This window comes from Bos taurus, chromosome 11 (genome assembly GCF_002263795.3).
Source record: "Bos taurus isolate L1 Dominette 01449 registration number 42190680 breed Hereford chromosome 11, ARS-UCD2.0, whole genome shotgun sequence".
NCBI classification, from domain to species: Eukaryota; Metazoa; Chordata; class Mammalia; order Artiodactyla; family Bovidae; genus Bos; species Bos taurus.
Genome location: NC_037338.1, coordinates 65896701 through 65916380, shown reverse-complemented (window position 1 = coordinate 65916380; position 19680 = coordinate 65896701).

Here is a 19680-nt window from a genome sequence, read left to right as displayed (position 1 = left end):
AGGTTACTGATGAGCCATCTGTAGCAGGCCTGCTCCTGGATGTCACGCCCCTGTTAATGAAATCTGGACGTGCACTGGAAAACGGACCTGGTGAATGGTAGATGTCAGCCCTTGCGTGATGGGCAATCATCAATCATCCATTGTCAGTTATTTCTGTCCCAGTGAGTAAGCCTTTATTTAAAGCAGAAAGTAAGAATGTTGCCAGACCACAGGAACAAGCCCTGAGCTGTTTGCAGGTGCTGCTATTCACAGCTGCCAATTAAACCCCTGACATTTCCATATTGGCCATGAGGCACAGCATATGCTTTGGACATACCACATCTTAAAAAAAAAAATTGTCAATCTCAGATTATCAATACATGTGTCTTTTCCCCCCATGCTTTCAACATTAGGATTTTTAAGATAGTTTATTTTAGAAATAGAGGAAGGAGAAACAGAAAAACTTAAGTGAAGGGAGTTATTAAGATGTGCACGTAGCCTCCTTTCTTGTTTTTGGAAAGTGGCCAGCATTTCAGATGTGGGAAAGTCTTTTCTGACGCCGACATCTACATAGCAGAAGTCTCCTTTCAGGATTTCCATTTTCAAAAATCTTTTTCCTGCTATCCTTAAATTTTTTCTTACTGGTTGATAACCAAATGCTACTGCTCACCTCATGTAATCGAGTACTATTAAAAGGAGATATTACAATTTTGATCGTGCAACTATATTCCATTTCTTTCACTGGGATTCAAACACAAGTGTGCTTTGCGTTTAAAGAATTTCATGAAACTTGCCAGAGACATTTTAGCCTTACATGAAAGTAAGCCCATGATAGGATGGATTCCTCTGCAGAGTTTACACGATGCCTTCACTCTCACATATGTCCAGATTGGAAGATGAAAGCATTCAACCGTTCTTGTGAGGATTATGGATACTGTGGATGTGTTAATTCATTAATTCTATACATGGAGAAAGAAATGGCAATCCACTCCAGTATTCTTTCCTGGGATATCCCATGGACAGAGGAGCCTGGCATGCTACAGTCCGTAGGGTCGCATAAGAGTCGGACAGGACTTATCGACTAAATAATAACAAAACAATGCATAGGATTCAGTTAAAGCGTGCAAGCCAGTAGCAGCTAGTGTATTCACAGTGCTGCACAACTGCCACTTCCCTCTAGTTTCAACATGTTTTCATTATCCCAGAAAGCCCCCTGCATCCACTGAATAATCACTCACTCCAAATTTTTCCCTCCCAGATCCTGGTAACTACTAATTTGCTTTCTGATTCTATAGATTTACCTATTCTGGATATAGCCTATGAAAGTAGTCATATAATAGGTGACCTTTTGTGTTTGACATCTTAGGATAATGTTTTTGAGGTTCATCCAAGTTGTACCATGTGTCAATATGTGTTTTTCCTTTTTATGGCTAAACAGTATTCCGTTTTATGAATATACCCCAATTTGCCCATTCATCTGTTGAAGGACATCTGAGTTTTTTCTATATTTTGGCTATTATGAGTAATTCTGCTATTAACATTCATGTAAGAAAAAATTCTATACATTGGCAGGAAAAAATATCCACATACAACATCCAGGAATATTTTGCCATTTTAAACTGATTTTACAAATTCTCTAGATATGAGTAACTCTTGATAAGAAATAAAGTGTGGTGACAATTATAGAAATTTTAAATGAATTATTCTTTCTGGTCAGTCTTTAGGAAACAAAGATGTATTCCATATGGTTTTACATTGTTTCATCAAGAATTAGATAGCAATCATCTGTGATTGTCGGAGAAGGCAATGGCACCCCACTCCAGTACTCTTGCCTGGAAAATCCCATGGACAGAGGAGCCTGATGGGCTACAGTCCATGGGGTCGCTACAAGTTGGACACGACTGAGCGACTTCACTTTCACTTTTCACTTTCATGCATTGGAGGAGGAAATGGCAACCCACTCCAAAATTCTTGCCTGGAGAATCCCAGGGACGGGGGAGCTTGGTGGGCTGCCGTCTATGGGGTCACACAGAGTCGGACACGACTGAAGTGACTTAACAGCAGCAGCAGCAGCAGCATCTGTGATTTTAAGTATTTCTTTGTTTCCTGTGTTGAACAATAGGCTTTGATCTGAGATATCTCCTCCTTTCTCGTCCATCTCTTGTTCATCTGGCTGAGCTCAGCAGTTACTTCCATGTTCTTTGAAATCCTGGTTTCCACTGATTTTAGGGACATCTGTTAGGGAAAAGCAGAGTTGACAAAGCCAGCACCTCTTTTGAATAACTTTAGCTGATGACTCCAGCAGGTAACAACTCTCAGTCTCTCTTTCTCTCATGGTGATAATTTCACATCATGTTCTCACTCTCAAGAAAGGGGCAAGTGGCCATCCTCTTTGAAAGAAGCTCAGCCAATTTCTGTTTTGAAAAGGAGAGTACATTTGTTATTCCCATCTACATAATGAAGGATTTCGAAAAGAACTATCTCTTAATAAGAAAAAATGTTTCTCCTCTGTAAAATTAATTTTAAATAAAAGATGCCCCACACATGCATTGAATGGTGAAGATCTTAACAAGAGGGGATATTTTAACATTATATCAAGAGTACATGTGTATTTGACATGAAGAAAAGAAAATTCAATGGCTTACAGCTGCCTTGAGCCCTTGGGCTATGGGAACACTTATCACTTTACAAAACTGAGGATGCTGTGCTGTGGCATCAGCTCTGGGCTGCTCACTGGGGATGATGTCTGTCCACAGGCTTTAAGAGTGAAAAGGAAGGGTTTAGTCTTGACTCAGTAACACTGCTCTAACTGGCACCATATGGGCCATTTTTCTCCCCTTAACACCAAACCTTCCGTGTGCTTTGGGTTGCGGTGATCACGATAATAATAGCAATGATGACAATAATAATGCCAGCTACCATGAGAGAAGGGAGCTTTGTACAGTAGTTGAGAGCACAGATTCTGTAGCTAGCCTGACTAGGTTTTAATCCTGGCTCTTTCACTTACTAATAGTGTGACCCTGGTCAAATTACTTAACCCCTTCATGCTTCAGTTGCTTCCTCTGTAGAGACAGTAGCTACCTTATTGGTACATTGAATGCTTAGAGCAAAACCTGGCATGTACTCTAGGAAGTACCACCAAAGCATTAAATAAAATAAATGAGTGTTCCTAGAAGGTACACACAGACTGTCTCTATTGTTATTCCCATTTCTCAGGTGGGAAAATTGAGGCTGTGTGGAATTAAGTAATTCTCCCAAGATTGTTGCAAATCAGAAATTTGCAAATTTTAACCTGGGTTGGTGTGACTTCAAGACCCATGTTGTTTTCATCTTTCTCCCCAGACTTCCTGTTACAGGCATCATTTCACAATTATATACCACTGGTTCACAGAGAGAAGGCAAGGGGTTGGACGAAATAGAGACAATATCAGAAATGCTGGAGCACGCAAGAATTCCACAGTGTTAGGGAGACAGAAATCATCTAAGGTCAGGGGAAGAGCAACACTTTCCCAAAGTCGAGGCCCAGTTAATCACCACACAGATGGCTCCTGAATCAATAAATTCATTCATTCCCTCGACAGCTATGTATGTCTCTACTCTTTCTGTATGAGGGCAATAGCTTCATGTCTAGCCACTTAATACATATGAGTATTTGTTTACATCACTTTGTTAAAGAAAGAGACCCATGATAATCTTAGAAAAAGATACCAATGAGAAAAATGACAGCATTTTCCTAGCAATTGAGTCCAATTTGGTAAATTCTTGGGCTCCCTCCTCTTCCCTGCTGCAATATCTTAAGGCAGAGCAAGCTGGCCATAGACCAAGGCAAAGGCTGGCTGTCCCAGGGCTGGTCTCATCAACACATACATGTCTCTGATGGGTGTCTTTATCTAGCCTAACTGGTATTGTTTTTTGCACTCTTTCATAGTGATGTCATGCTTTGGATGTTTCCAAAACTGAAACACGCAGGTCTTTCATTTTCTTTCTACCTACTAAGATTATTTCATCTCCTCACATGCAAAGTAGAGGATTATGCAAGAAATTCATCATATCAGAGCAAAGTAGCTACTGAAAAATTGCCAAACACCATAAACACTGGTCAAAATGGAGTCCAACCATTTGCACAGAGAATAATTGAAGCTATGGATTCACTTGGGGTAACTAAGCAAGTTTTCATTATGAATTATAAAGCTTTTCAAACATAAAATGATACCTGAGAGGAGTGCATTACCTAAAAGGTTTCGATAAGCAGTGAAAGGGGCTTTAAAATATGCAGTCAGGATCAATCATTCTGCTGAATAGCATTACTTATACTTGGTGGTGTCACCTACATGCCTTGATAAACAATGTTCCGTAACCTCTGAGCATTCCCATTATTTTCATCAGCACCCAGACATAAGTGACAAAAGTGTCAGATGATGTTTTATTTACTAATATAAAACAAGTTCTTATGGAAGTAGACGTCCTATGACAGTGGAGGTTTATGAAGCCTGTTTCCAGCACCACAAATGATTCACGTTATCCAAGAAAGAGATAAAGCTTGCTATTCATGATGAATTTTAATTGGAATGTTGCTCATCATGGGCATAAATTTCTTTCGTGTAGGAGATGACATGTCTTGTTTCTTTAGCAGAAGGATAGTTGAGTCTCTCTGGGGGAGAAAAAGGGTGGGTAGTTAAAACAAACCTTTTGACATGCAAAAGGTAGGGATATCTTGGAGTTATCCTGGTATCACCTGCCAAAACAGGTACTTGGATGTCTCTTACCATCATCATTTTGCAGGGGACATTTGCATCAGTTACATGAGAAAGCGATCCCAGTATTTGGACTCAGAATAAGGACAGTTTTGTCTCCTTCTACTTTGTGAATGAAACATAATGAAATGGGGTGTCAACTGGGAAAATAACTTGATGGTAAGACAGAGTTCTCTACTTGGAACTGGCTATAGAGTTCTACCCAAGAGGCAGCAGGATAGGATATTAACCAGCAGAGAAGAAAGACCATTGAAAATTAGAGATCCACTTCCGTTTAACAGAAGAGGTCCTAAAATGTGGCCTATCAATGTTGATTAATGCTAGGTTGTGGGGAAACTGGATGTGAAGTTAAAAGTCAGGAAAAGTGGAGTTAAAGAGAGTGAGGTGAAAGGAAAAGTTTTAAGAAAAGGATGAGGAAAAATTGGATATATGAAAATGTAGTTTCAGGACTGCATGTCCTTTGCAAAAAGGAACTCACATACCAACATTTATGTGGTAAGATTTAAATGAATGAAATGAACATTGGTCTCGTGATGGTGGAGGTAAACCACCTCACTTGACTAGGATGACTAGGGTAGCTGGAGCCATCCCTTTTGGTACTCGATAGAAAACATGGATTTGCATCCTGGAATTTTGTCAAGCCTGCTTTGTGGATATTGTACAAGGCAGTCAGTGTTCTAAAGATATACACATTGATTACTTCAGTTACCAAAAATTAATTTTCCAGAATAGAGTGGAGTATATGGAAATATATTTCAAAAGATCATTTTAAAATTTGCCTGAAAGACTCCCCTCCACCCCCTCAGCCCTCCCATGTAATTCTCCCTCTCCTGCATCTTTGCTTTCTTAAGGTCTATGGCTCAAACTGGAACCTGGTTAAAACAACTACCAAATTGCACCACTCCCTGTGCCCCAGTGAATCCCCTCATTAGCTCATTGCACACAGTTCTTAGTACTGAACCAGGGTTTGCTCTTATAAGTAAAAGAGTCAGGTCCATTCATGCTTGCTTGTCTGTTTTCATTTAACAGCAGTGATTTGAATTGTGGCTGTCCTTTTTTCAACTGGCCTGCCATGTCTGTTTTTACATATGTTGTATATGGTCTATAAAAACATGGACTATTCTCCATTTAAAGATAATATACATTTTGATGTTTGGCAGAACTAATACAATTATGTAAAGTTTGAGAATAGAATAAAATTAATTAAAAAAAAACCAATAAAAAATAAATAAAGATAATATACATTCGTGCACAATTATCTACATATACAATATGTCTCACACAAATAAACAAAAACATGAAAACTTTTAAAATCCTTTCAGATGGTTTGAATGATTTTCTTTACACGCTTTCAACTTAATCTAATGGCAAACCTCACTTCATTCTACACTAGTCTAATTAGTTTGACAGGACTGGAAACTTGTTCTTCCTATTCACACTTACTATTCATCTCTTGGAATGCCCTGTAGGGAGAATGAAGCCCAAGAAAGCAGTAGTTACCAAATGCCTCAACTCTAAATGCCCTTTTAGGCTTACTCGGCACAATAGAGGCAGTGAGAAGATCTGACTTTAGGGCAACCTAAGAAAAATGACATTTTCTAGAACATCCTCTATTTAAACAAGTCGTGAAGAAGAAAGCTATGTCCATTTTTCCCTGGAGCTTTGCAATGGGTCCTGGGGACCCTAGTTTATCTCTATGGTATCTGAAATCTTTGCTAAAGAAACAGTAGAGGTATCAGATTTTGCAGGACAAGCCCTCAGTTTGTAACAGTGAATGTGGAGATAATTTCAGGATTTTTAAGGACTGCAAAGGTAACCTGAAACATTTCAGATATTTTGTAAAGTGGTGGGTTGACATGCAGAACTGATAAACCAGGAAGAAGGGCTTTTCCTTTCAGTTAACTTTGAAAATTTCCTCAGAGAGCAAACTTTTGATATGGGGCAAAGATTCTTACAAGGTGGGTACAGGTGGATAATTTAAAAAATAAGAGTGAATTTATCTGCATACATTATTTAAATACCTAGAGCATTTCTCTGCTTTAATGATAAATTACGATCAGTAAAATCTGTTGGCTGCCTTCAAGCTAACTAATGGATCACTAATCAGCAACAGTCGAATCATTCTAGCTAAGGTGAAATAAATACCTCCAAGGAAGCTGCAGCTAATTTTTATCATTTAAACTCATAAAGATGCCCACATATATCTGGGCATTCTTGTCCTACATATGTGTATATGTAGGACAACATATGCACATACATATGTGCTCATGCACATGTTAAAAAGTTATTCCTTGACACATCCTTGTCCACCCACCATGGCTCTGTTCTCCTTGGTATACTGGATAAGAAAGATTGTTCCTGCAACTAATTAATCCTTAAAGAGACTGGCTGATAGATCTCATTGTTAGCAATACATTTTTAATTGTTCATTTTACTCAATCACCATTTGAACACAAGTCAATTTGCAATTTCATTAGAGAACAGAAAAGGCCTGGGGTCTAGTCCTGTTTTTTTTTTTTTTCTTTTAAAGAAAAGGATAAAAAGCAGGCAAATTTTCATAAGGAATGTTAATTCTCTAATTAATTTTATGAATCAAGCAAGAATGAATGTGTCCTGCTATTTAAGCAGAAGTCTTCTGGCCAAGAAGTACGTTTTGTCATACCTTCCCTTCCAGAGAAACCTCTTTACAAGCTTTGTGGCCAAATACCCAGGCAACTGATGACCAGCTTTGAACCAACTGTTCACACACCATTTGCTTTGATGACATTTAGAGGCTTTTCTCCCCTCATTCCAAGTCTATTGTAAGTAGAGTACACATGCGTGCAGCCTTTGAAAACTGATCAATACAGTAAGAATCTTCAGGGTGCAGCTGACTAGTATCACATCTTCAGACTCTCTCTCTCTCTCTTTTTTTTTTCCAGCTGACTTGTTGTACACATTTTTAAGTTAAACCTTATGAATGAGGTTGGGTGGATTATCCTCACTATATTCACAGGTACCCTAGTGCACCCTGGCTCGCTCTTCCATATTTTAACATCAAAAGCTCATAATCTGTGTAAGTTAACCTTCCATAAAACTAAAATTATATGGTCATCATACATAATCTGATGATTGATTACAGCTGCCAAAAAGGTCACAAATTGTGAATGTTTACTACAGTTGCACCATGAAAATTATTGTACACTTTTAAGGAATCCATCCAGAGAAAATAGACAGCTTACATGCATAGGCTGAAGAACTGAAGCATGTATGTTTTCTTTGTGACTTTTAGCTCTCTTAAAATCAATGTTAAAACCCTTAGGTCTGATTTTTCATTTCAATGTCTTTGTGTAATGTGCCTCAACCATACCTCATCTAATTTAATAAGATGCAAGCTAAGGAAGTACTTAAGTTACTTATCAAGGGTTTCAGATGACACATTATTATTGTATTCGAAAGTCAATATTTGCTAATCATGTTAGTACAGGAACTGTTCCAGGCCCACAATTCTTAAATTGCAGAGATATTTAAGGTTAATTAAACCTATCTCCCCTGGTCCTCTCTCTCCACCTCTGTGGAAGGAGTAAATCAATGACATCCTAAACATGTCCAGAGAGCCAGAGACCCAAGTCTGAAAGTCACTAACATCTTTAAGCCTCTGTTTGCTTCAGTGCCCTAGAGTTGAGCTTTGCCATTTCTCCACAGTTTAAGGAATATTTGCATGTTTTGAGAGCAAAGTTCACTAATTCACTTGATGTAATTAGAGAGGTCTGGCCATTCTTGAGCATATAACATGGACTCCAAAATTTTTTTAAGTCAGGAAAAGGCTGAAATAACATATGGCCTGACTTCTTTTTCCTTTCTGTATGGCAACTTGTGGGTAAATTTGTGGCAGAGTTGAAAGGTCATGTGTCCTTTCTCAAGCCAGGCATAATGAGAACAGGTGACTGGGTCCACATCCCTAAAGAGGTTATGCTTGTATGAGGCAGTTCCACTAAACCCCTGACCCCTCATACCCTGGAGCAGAAACAGTCAACTGTTCAAAGGTCAATGTTCCCTTTACTTTTAGACAGTAGGCCCATTACATCAGAACCATTTATAATCCAGTGTTACATACAAAGCCCGGGACTTGGCTGAGATCAGTGCTAAATAAACATATGAAGTCTTATTAACATGTATTGACTAGGAGAAAACTGGAAAACAGAGCACTTCAGTGATGACTTACAGTAGCTGCTAGTTCAGCTCCCTCAGGGAGAAACACTAACATATTAACCCAACATGCCATCCAGGATATATTTACAGGTAGTTAGTAAAAACAGTAATGCTATATAAACTGAATATCTGGGACATGAATCAATAGAGACCAGCTAATTAGGTTATAAATATATTGATTTTATTTTGAATATGTCCTCAAATAGAGTCTGCGAGTAAGCATTCTGAAACAGGGCTCTTACACTGAGAGAAGGGACAATCAGATTATTCTCTGCCACTCTCCAATCAATCCATAAGAGTTAGGTAAAGTACTCTGATGCATATTCTATATAATCAGAATGACACATCCTATTAATATTCTAATTACTGTTGAACTGTTAGCAATGCCCTAAGTCCGATGTCTTAGGGCCTCATAGCAGTAATCCGGGAACCTCGTGTCATCTTTTGTGTTCATTCATCCAATTTAAAATGAGACGATTTTCCCTTTAAAGCATTTTTTATTAAACATTATTTTATGCATGGATTTAACATTCTAATTGATTTAGGTGGACTCTCAGAATGAGTCGCTAAATCCTTTTGTTCTTTTCTTCACTGAAAGAGGTCAGCAGCTGTGATCTTATTTATAAATTTAAATGCCAAATTTTAGCACAATGAGTTATTATTAAAATAACAGTTATTCATGTTCATAAAAAGTCTCTTTTATGCTGTAAAAATCAGGAATCCAAAAATTTAATAAACTAAAGATAGGCCAGAATTAATGTCATCTTAGAACACATAAAATTCATAAAATTGTGGACGTGAAAATGACTTTGGAAAAAGCAATGAGATGTTTCCACTTTTCTGAGTATTTTTCTCAACCCCAAATGTACTTCATTTTACTTTGAAACTCACGTAGGGATACATCCTGTATCATAGATAAGATACATTTCCATAAGATAAATACCAAACAACTGTTGGAAAAGTCAAACTTGCCATCACATTCATACATGAACAGCCAGCCTTTTAGAGGTCTGCTTTATCTTAAATCAAATTCAGTTAAAAAGGTTTATGTGATGATGGTATAGGTCTACTCTGTCTTGAATCATGTAGCTGCTACTGGTCCTGAATATCATGAGTCTGGGGTTCAACGACTATGGCCTGGCACAGCTTGGGAGAAGTGGGGATGGGACTAGGTGGATGGATTTGAGAGATGTTTTGGGGGTCAAATTTAAAAGATTAATGAACTCAGTTTGGGATATAAGTAAAATGGAGGTGTCAAGGAGACTACTAGACTTATGGCTTAAGAAATTGGAAGACTTATTTCCAAACATGGCAAATATTGGGGAAGTGTGGTTGAGTTTTGGGGGTGCTGGTATAATAGTGTTCTCATTGAACATGGTAAGTTTGTGATGTGCAAGTGGAGATGTCAAGGGTGCAGCTGAATACTTAAATCCAAAGCTCAGAAGTGAGGTCTTGACTAAACATGTCAACTTTAGCATCAACGGCATTTAAAGCTTTGGAAATGGATGAGCTCACCCTAGGCACAAGTATAGAGAGAAAGGAGAGACTAGACCTGAACCATGCAGAGTCAACGTTTAAATAGATGGGCAGTAAGTGGCTTTTTGTGTTAGGGTCAGAGACCACACTCCAGAAAACTTTAGCAAATGATCCATGATGAGATGTCAAAGACATTTCTTTCCTCATACCCTAACTTGTTGCTGTTTAGTTGCTAAGTCATGCCCAACTCTTTGTGACCCCATGGACTGCAGCACCCTAGGCTTCCCTTTCCTTCACAGTCTCCCAGAGTTTGCTTAGATTCATGTCCCTTGAGTTGGTAATGCTATCTACCATCTTTTTCTCTGCTGCCTTCTTCTTTTGCCTTCAATCTTTCCCAGCTTCAGGATCTTTTTCAATCAGTTGGCTCTTAGCATCAGGTGGCTAAAGAATTGGAGCTTCAGCTTCAGCATCAGCCTTCCAATGAATATTCAGGGTTGATTTCCTTTAGGATTAATTGGTTTGATCTCCTTGCAGTCCAAAGGACTCTGAAGAGTCTTCTTCAGCACCACTATTCAAAGGTATCAATTCTTCAGCTCTCAGCCTTCTTTATGGTCCCACTCTCACATCCATACATGACTACTGGGAAAACCATGGCTTTGACTATATGGACCTTTGTTGGCAAAGTGATATTTCTGCTTTTTAATATGCTTTCTAGGTTTGTCATAGTTTTCCTTCCAAGGAGCAAGTGTCTTTTAATTTCATGGTAGCAGTCATTATCTGAAGTGGTTTTGAAGTCCAAAAAAATAAAATCTGTCACTGTGTCCACTTTTTCCCCATTTATTTTCCATGAAGTTATGGGACCAGATGCCATGAACTTCATTTTTTTCCATGTTGGGGTTACAAAGAGTCAGACATAACTGAGCGACTCTCACTCACTTCCTTAGGTCTGGGAGCCTCCATCCACAGAGAGCCATCTGGCTCACTCCCTCATGTTCTTTTGGTGTCTGTGCAAATGTCACTCATTCAATGAGGACCTCACGGACCACTTTATCTAAACAGTAACACCATTCCCATCCCTATCACTCTCTCCCCCTTCCTCTGCTTTCTTTTCTCCATAGAACTTATCACCATGTGATGTTTATGAGTTCATTTGCTTATTTTCTGTCTCCTCTCACTAGACGCTAAGCCCTACAAGGGCAAGCATTTTGTCTGTTTTCACTGCTGTGATCATAACACCCCTCAAAATGCTTGACACATAGTAGATGTTCAATAGATACTTTTTTAAAATACATGAAACAAAGAATGAACCAGCAAAATAGATAGAAGAGATAAAAAGGAGCAGCCCAAGAAATAGGAAGAAAACATGGAAGTATCTCAGGAGCTAAAAGAAAAAAGTGTTTGAAAAGGAGCACCCATGGTCAAACAAAATGCATGCTGCCAAAGGGTTCAGGAAGATACCTATGCAACAAGTCCATCAGATTTGGCATTGTGAGAGTAACTGCATATGTTGAAGAGAGCAGTTTCAGTGTAGTGCTGGGGGCAGAAGTCAGAATGATTAGGGTTGAGGAAGGACTAGGAGGTAAGGAAGTGGAAGTATAATCAGTAGCTAACTAGACTAAAGAGTTTTGCTATGAAGGAGAGTACTGATATAAGGCAGTTAAGAAAGAAGAATATGAGATCAAGGGAGGCTGCATTAATACTTTTTGCTTTGGCTTTTTAAAATAGTGTACCAGTCATCTCCTGCCACGATAATGCTGCTTAACAAACAACCACACAACCTGAGCAGCGTTTGACAACACACATCTTTTGTTTCTTTGTCTGGAGTGGTGAGGTAAGTGGCTTGGCCTTACATCTGGATTTGGGATGGTTGTAGGCTGGCCTCAGCTAGGGTAACTCAAGTATGTTCCACGTGTTTCTCATCTGCCATCAGGTGACTCCAGACATGTTCTCATTGTGATGGCTGAGACACAGAAACGGAAAGAGGCAAGTCCTCTCGAATCCTAGGTTCAAAATAGGCTTCCTGTCACTTTCTCTTCATTCTGTTGACTAAAGCAAGTGAAGAGGTCAGCTAGATTCAAAGGGGAGGTATTCCAGTTCCTATTGCTATGAAACAAGCTACTCCCACACTTAACTTCAGAAAATTCAGTTCAGTTCAGTCTCTCAGTAGTGTCTGACTCTTTTCGACCCCATGGACTTCAGCATGCCAAGCTTCCCTGTCCATCACCAACTCCCAGAGCTTACTCAAACTCATGTCCATCGAGTCAGTGATGCCATCCAACCATCTCATCCTCTGTCATCCCCTTCTGCTCCTGCCTTCAATCTTTCCCAGCATCAGGGTCTTTTCCAATGAGTCAGTTCCTCGCATCAGGTGGCCAAAGTATTGGAGTTTCAGCTTCAGCATCAGTCCTTCCAAAGAATATTCAGGACTGATTCCCTTTAGAATGGACTGGTTGGATCTCCTTGCAGTCCAAGGGACTCTCAAGAGTCTTCTCCAACACCACAGTTCAAAAGCATCAGTTCTTTGGCTCTCAGCTTTCCTTATAGTCCAGGTCTCACTACCATTTTATTATCCTTACAATTTCTCTGGGTCAAAAGTTCAGAGAGGGCATAGTAGGGTTGGCTTGCCTCTGCCCCTTGGTGTCTGGTTCCTTAGTTGGTAAGATGCAAAGGCCAGAGGCTGAAATCATGCGAAGGCATCTTTACTTATGTTTGACAGTGATGTCAGTTGTCAACTATGACTGCAGCTGGAGCTGTGGGCTGGAGCACAGCCCGTGGCTTCCCCACATGGGCTAGGCTCTCTCACAGCATGACAAAATAATTGGATTTCTTCCATGGCAGTTATGAGATCTGAAGGCTAGTGTCCCAATGTACAAGGCAGAAGCTATGTCTCCTTTTATTACCTAGCCTCAGAAGTCATGCAGTGTCACTTCTGACACATTCAATTGGTTACAAAGCAATTCTCAAGCCTTCCCCAGGCTCCAAGAGAGAGGAATGATACTCTAGTGCTTAACGGGGGAGTGGGAAATTCAAGAGATGGGTACAGGTACATTTATAAGTGTGGGGTTGAAAAGAAAACAGATACTGTAGTTTACTTGCTAATATTTCCTTGGGAAATGTAAACCTAGTTGCATATCATTGGCTGTTGCTTCTCCATGTCTACTCTTTCTGAGAGCAGCCGACATAAACTAGAAGGCTCTTTACCCTAACAGAAAAGAAAAAGTAATCTTAACATGAAACTGGAGTCTCCAGGATAAAGAGTTTGTCTAAACTGACTCTATCTAGTTGATTTTGAGGTTAAGTCCTTGAAGATTCTTGGAGATGGCTGCTGTGAAAACTTCTTTACATTTAAAGCTGTAACAAAGAAAATATAAATTCAAGTCTCAACAATCATGTGTTACAGGGGTTGGGTCTATATATTTGACTCAGTGCTACCCAAGGCTTCTCCTGAAATATTTCTAGGGTAACTTTGGTGTCCAGAAACTCCAGTATAATAATGTCTCTCAGACCATACTGACTGCAGATTAATTTTGCAAAAACCTATAAGACATTTAGGTCTTTGCAGTTATTTGATTATTTAATTTAATTTAATTTAAGCCACAGATATTTGTATGGGAGTCCTCTTATTATTTCATTTGTCAATTTACTTAAAACTTGCCATTATTTCAACAAATTAGATTTGGGATACGCTAAACCTAAGAAGCTTAGGGAATAAACGACACTTTAAAAAGTAAATTTTGCCTTTTCTGTGGCTTTTCTGAACTAAAATATTGAAAATAAGCTGACATCTGTTGTAAATTTATGCTGTAAATTTGTATTCTCTAAAACCATATAAAATTATATAATAAACATATACAATGAATCATATGCATATATATTATATACTGATATAAACAAAATATCTGAGAATAGTTTGCTTATTTTTAAAACAAAAAGTTTCAATTCTTTTGTGTTACACATTGGTTTTAAATGACAAAGTTGATGTTGAATTATTGACAAAATACACCGTTTGAAGAAGATGGTATTTTTGTGACTAGAGAGAGAAGTAGTTGTATAAATATCACCAAATATTATAAATATTTATAAAATATTTTGTAGTTTAAAATTTTTTTTGAATGATTCTTGGTATAGCCATATTTGGTATGTAGGGCAGGCATTATTGTTTTATACTCATAGATGTAAAAGCTAAGGATCAAAATATTTAAATGACCTAATTTCACAAAGTAAAAAAATGGCAGAACTAGAATCTAAACCTTGTTTCTATTTTACCCCACTAAGTGGACTATTATGTTTATAAATATATGCCTAAATTTACATATCTGTATACACATATGCAATCATATATGTCAATTTTATGTAATCCATAGGCACATATCTAATTGTATGCATATCTATAGAAATGAATATATTCATAATTATTTAGATTTTAAGAAAAATCACTCATATTTTTATGTTACAAATGTATGCTTATATCTATTTTTCCATTTCCCTATTAAACTTCCATTTGATATTTGAGACTATGCTTACATTCAGTACATGCATTGATAAAAAAGTGTTTAAAAGATGATAGCTACTAAAGATGCCTTTAGATTTTTAAAAGTTGAACAAACACAGAACTTCAGTGTTCAGACTTGGCATTCCATCCACTCCCTTTTTGGAGTTAAAGGGATTCAGCAGTTAAAGTCCATGAAAATTTATGAGGAGGAGCCAAGACAGAGAAAATAGTGTTTATACATAATCCACCCTTGACCTCAACAAAGCTTTTGATAAAGTACAACATGTAAGACTTTGTGCATAGACTTGAGGGCAAAGAACTCAGGAAAAAACCCAAATGGCCAGGAGTTTACAAAAAAAAAATGTGTGTGTAAGTGAAAAGGAGATGACAGATGCAGGCAAGGCAGAGAGGGTCTCCAGGATGTTTCTTTCCAATACTGATCCAGTAGAAGGAAAGAGGAAAGAGTCATTAATACCAAACTAGAAAAGTTCAGGCCTATATCCACAAAAGGCGAATATATATATTTTAACCCAAATAACTTTACTATCTGAGGAGTAGAGTCAAAAAAAAAGGGGGAGGTCCCAAGATTTATTAGTGTCTCAAACTCATAGTGAAGTCTCATGTACTTTTGACTCACTGTACCTCCAGGATTCTAAGAGGCCATTCTTTGAAAGGCAAAGTACAAAGGAACATTTAGTACTAGTCTTTTGAGGGAAAAACACTACCTCTAATATGCATGATAAGTTTAGAACCCATTCTGGTTGCAGACATGTGAAAATATGAGGGTAAGAAGGTGGGCAGTGCATCTTAAAATCAAGGAAATAAGGTTAATATTTGACTTGAACCACCTGGATTAAGAGAAAAATGTATTTCGTGAATAGCACTCAAATGATAACAAGACTGAACAAACAGCAGAACTCTCAGTGTGGTACAATTAAACCAGCAGTTAAATAATCCAGCGTACAAGTGCTTCAACAAGCAAACAACCACTGCCCGATCACCACTCAATGCACCGGGCGTGAGTCACAAGAAATTATCTCAGCATTATTGAAGGGAAAAGCCATGTTGTGCTCAATTCTGGTTGATGTATTCCAAATAAGGATATCAGAGAAAATGAGAAGTGTATGGCAGAAGGTAGATAAAGTTATTCAGTGATTCAAGGAAATTTATTACAGAGGAAAAGTACAAAAATTAGGTGTGCCTGTGATGACATTGAGGGAAGCAAGGATGATGACAGGCCTTGCACGGGTAGATTCCCTGAAGAGATCTGCATTTACAACAACCAAAAAGGGAAGCATCAAATCACCAAGAGAGCCAACCATGTGCTAAATTTAACTGATATTTCTCGTCTATACACTGATATTTGCTAACACTGGAAAGAAAGGGTTCTGAGAAGTGATTAAGATGAACGTCAACAGTGCAAATAGGGGTCTGATTGAGAATTCAGAGGGAGAAAAAGAAACACTTAATGAAGGCGCATCTTTTAAAATTGTACTTTATCTGGACTTTTGAATGACCCCGAATCAACATTTTACTTAGGAATAAAAAAATGCATACCTGTATTGTCTGCAGCTGGCATGTGAATGCAGGCTCTGAGTAGATTTTGTCGCTAAGTTTTAGTAGTAGGCAAATTATTTTTCTTTGTTTATCCTTGGGATCAAAATATTACATGAAATGACGAGACCTAAGTGGTTTAAGTGATTTGTTATAGCTGCTGTTCAGACATCACATTTTGGCTGTTACACTCGACACTTGATGACTCTCAGAATCATCTCTCAGAATCAGCCCCAATATAACCCTTGAGATTAGACCTGCGTGAGATTCCTCAGGTGCCTGCTCCATCTCTTATTTAAGTCATTTTTATCTGGATCACAGTGATTTCAGCTTTGAGTGAAGGAGACCAGAAGAGGTTAACGTGCTCAAATTTTATAAACCCAGAATAAAAGTGAACAATAGCTAAAGGAAATACTCATTTGATATAAAAAGTTGATCAGGACATCTCTTCAGAATATTTCTACACTAGCCTTGGCATTCAAGAAGCAGATTTGCATTCTATTAAAAAGAACCCTCGAGAAAGCCCAGAATTATTTAGAAAATAACAAATGCAACCTGAATGCCCTTAAGTCTTACCATTCTGTAACTTTGAGTAAAGTCACATTAACAGAAATGGCCAATATTCTTGGAGTTAAAGAGGCTTTTCTTAAACAATATTATACGCAGAAATCTTAATAAGAAGAATGCATATTCTATTTCCTAAAATTTTTAAACTTTTCTATAACCAAAGGTAATATTAACAGTTGAGATAAAAATGACAAAATGCTAAAATTCAGTTTAAACCTATATAGAAAGTTATCTTAATATAAAACTCAATTTTAAAATATAGAAGCACTTGCAAAGCAAGAAGAAAGATGGATAATTGGGGGAGAAAATGAAAAAGTGATAGACAAAACAGATGTTCAAGTACATATCAAAGCAATGAAAAATGAAATAGCAAAATAGTATGTTTTGCCTCTAATAATAATCAATAGCTGAGCAGGGTGTTGGGGAAATAGTGAACTCTTAAATGGGAGATGCAGAGAAGGCAATGGCACCCCACTCCAGTACTCTTGCTTGGAAAATCCCATGGACGGAGAAGCCAGCTGGGCTGCAGTCCATGGGGTCACTAAGAGTCGGACATGACTGAGCGACTTCACTTTCACTTTTCACTTTCATGCATTGGAGAAGGAAATGGCAACCCACTCCAGTGTTCTTGCCTAGAGAATCCCAGGGATGGGGGAGCCTGGTGGGGTGCCATCTCTGGGGTCACACAGAGTCGGACACGACTGAAGTGATTTAGCAGCAGCAGCAGCAGCAAATGGGAGATGAGATTTTAAATTGGAACATTTCTAGACAATTTAGCAAATAAATAAAAAATTTTTAAATGTTCTGGCCAGTGAATTGTGTGAAGAGTGATATGTGTCACTTCCGAGTCGGAACATTTAATTGCCCATTCAAGAACCCCCAAAATGCACTTTTTCCCTCTGGTACAGGAATTAATGATGTTCAAAATAGGATGGCTTCCTCAGAATGGGTTTCAAAGAAACTAGATGAATAAAGAGACCTCTGTCAATGTGTGATAAACATACAATAAGAACAAAAAATGAACTTATATTGTTTCAACCATTGAGATTTTAGGGTTTATGTCTCACAAAAAAACTGAGCTTATCCTGATAGATATATCTTCTAAGACACTGTGTGAGAATCTACCTGGAGTATATACACAGGAGCAGAATTGGCATGCATATGTCTTTTTTTCCCTCACATTTTGGCTGCACCTCACAGCATGTGGAATCTTAATTCTCCAACCAGGGATCAAACCCCACTTCCCCCCGCCCCCCACCACACTGGAAGGCAGTCTTAAACACTAGACTGGCAGGGAAGTTGGTATACATACATCTAGCTTGATTAAGTACTGATATTGCTCTCCAGGATGGTTCCCCCAGTTCATACTCCCTGTATGCCCAATCCCTGCCAACATTTGGCGTTTTCCAGCTTCTAATTCTGGTGAGACTAATTGGTATAAATGCAAAATTCATTGTTTATTTAGTTGCATTTCCCCGATAAAATTAATTTAAGCAATTATTATGCTCATTAGCCTTTGGGGGGAAATTTTATTGTCTATAAATTTTTTTGCTCCTATCCCTTGTCCACAGTTGCACAGTTGTGTTTTTCTTGTTGATTTGCAGGACTTCCTTTTATTTTATAGCTAATAATCCCCTGTCAGTTAGAAATGTACAAGTGTCTTCTTGGATTCTGCCATTTATCTAAACACTTTCTCTTTCCATGATGACCTTAATTGAACAGAAATCCTTAATTCTGATGAAATCAGGTGCATTAATTTTCTGCCTCATCTTTTGCACTTTGGAATTTTGCTTAAGAAATCCTTTCCCACTATTAGGTTGTTGGTGGTTTAGTCACTAAGTCATATCCGACTCTTGTGACCCCATGGACTGTAGCCTGCCAGGCTCCCCTGTCCATGGGATTTCCCAGGCAAGAATACTGGAGTGGGTTGTCATTTCACTCTCCAGGGGATCTTCCCAACCCATGGACAGAACCAGCATCTCCTGTATTGTAGGTGGTCTCCTGCATTGCAGGTGAATTCTATACTGCTGAGCCAACAAGGAAACTCGTCATTAGGTCACAAATCTATTTTTACATACCCCAATCTAAAAGGCTGGAATGCTAAAATGTTGAAATGTTAAATGTTTGATAATTTCTGGTAGTCTTATTTCACTTTTCAGTATTTACTGAGCACTAATTATGTGCCAGGTGTGATGCAAAGTGTTTCTTTTCTTTAATTCTTACAGCATTGTTTGGAGGAGGATACCATTAGAAATTCCATTTTACAGAGAAGAAAACTGACCTTCAGAAAGGTCATGTAAATTTCTCAAGGTCCATATAGCTAATAAGCAACAGAACTTGGATTCCAATCAGATCGTCTGACATCAAAATCCCCTTGTTCATAGACACAAGATAGCATGAGTTCAAGGTTCAATAGATTGACATCTGTTTATTGAATATCTATGTGTGTGTGTCACACACCAAGCAAGCCATGCCCTTGGAAAAAGTAATCATTTCTTAGATGTTGATATGTGGTAAATATATTTTAAATTTTAAAATTATGTATATATAGTTATATATATGCATACAAGGAAATAGCTTTCCTTTTTATTGACTCCATAAGCATTTATTGAGCACTTATTTATGCCAGATGTTATGTTAAATGTTGGGATGTGATAATGAACAAGG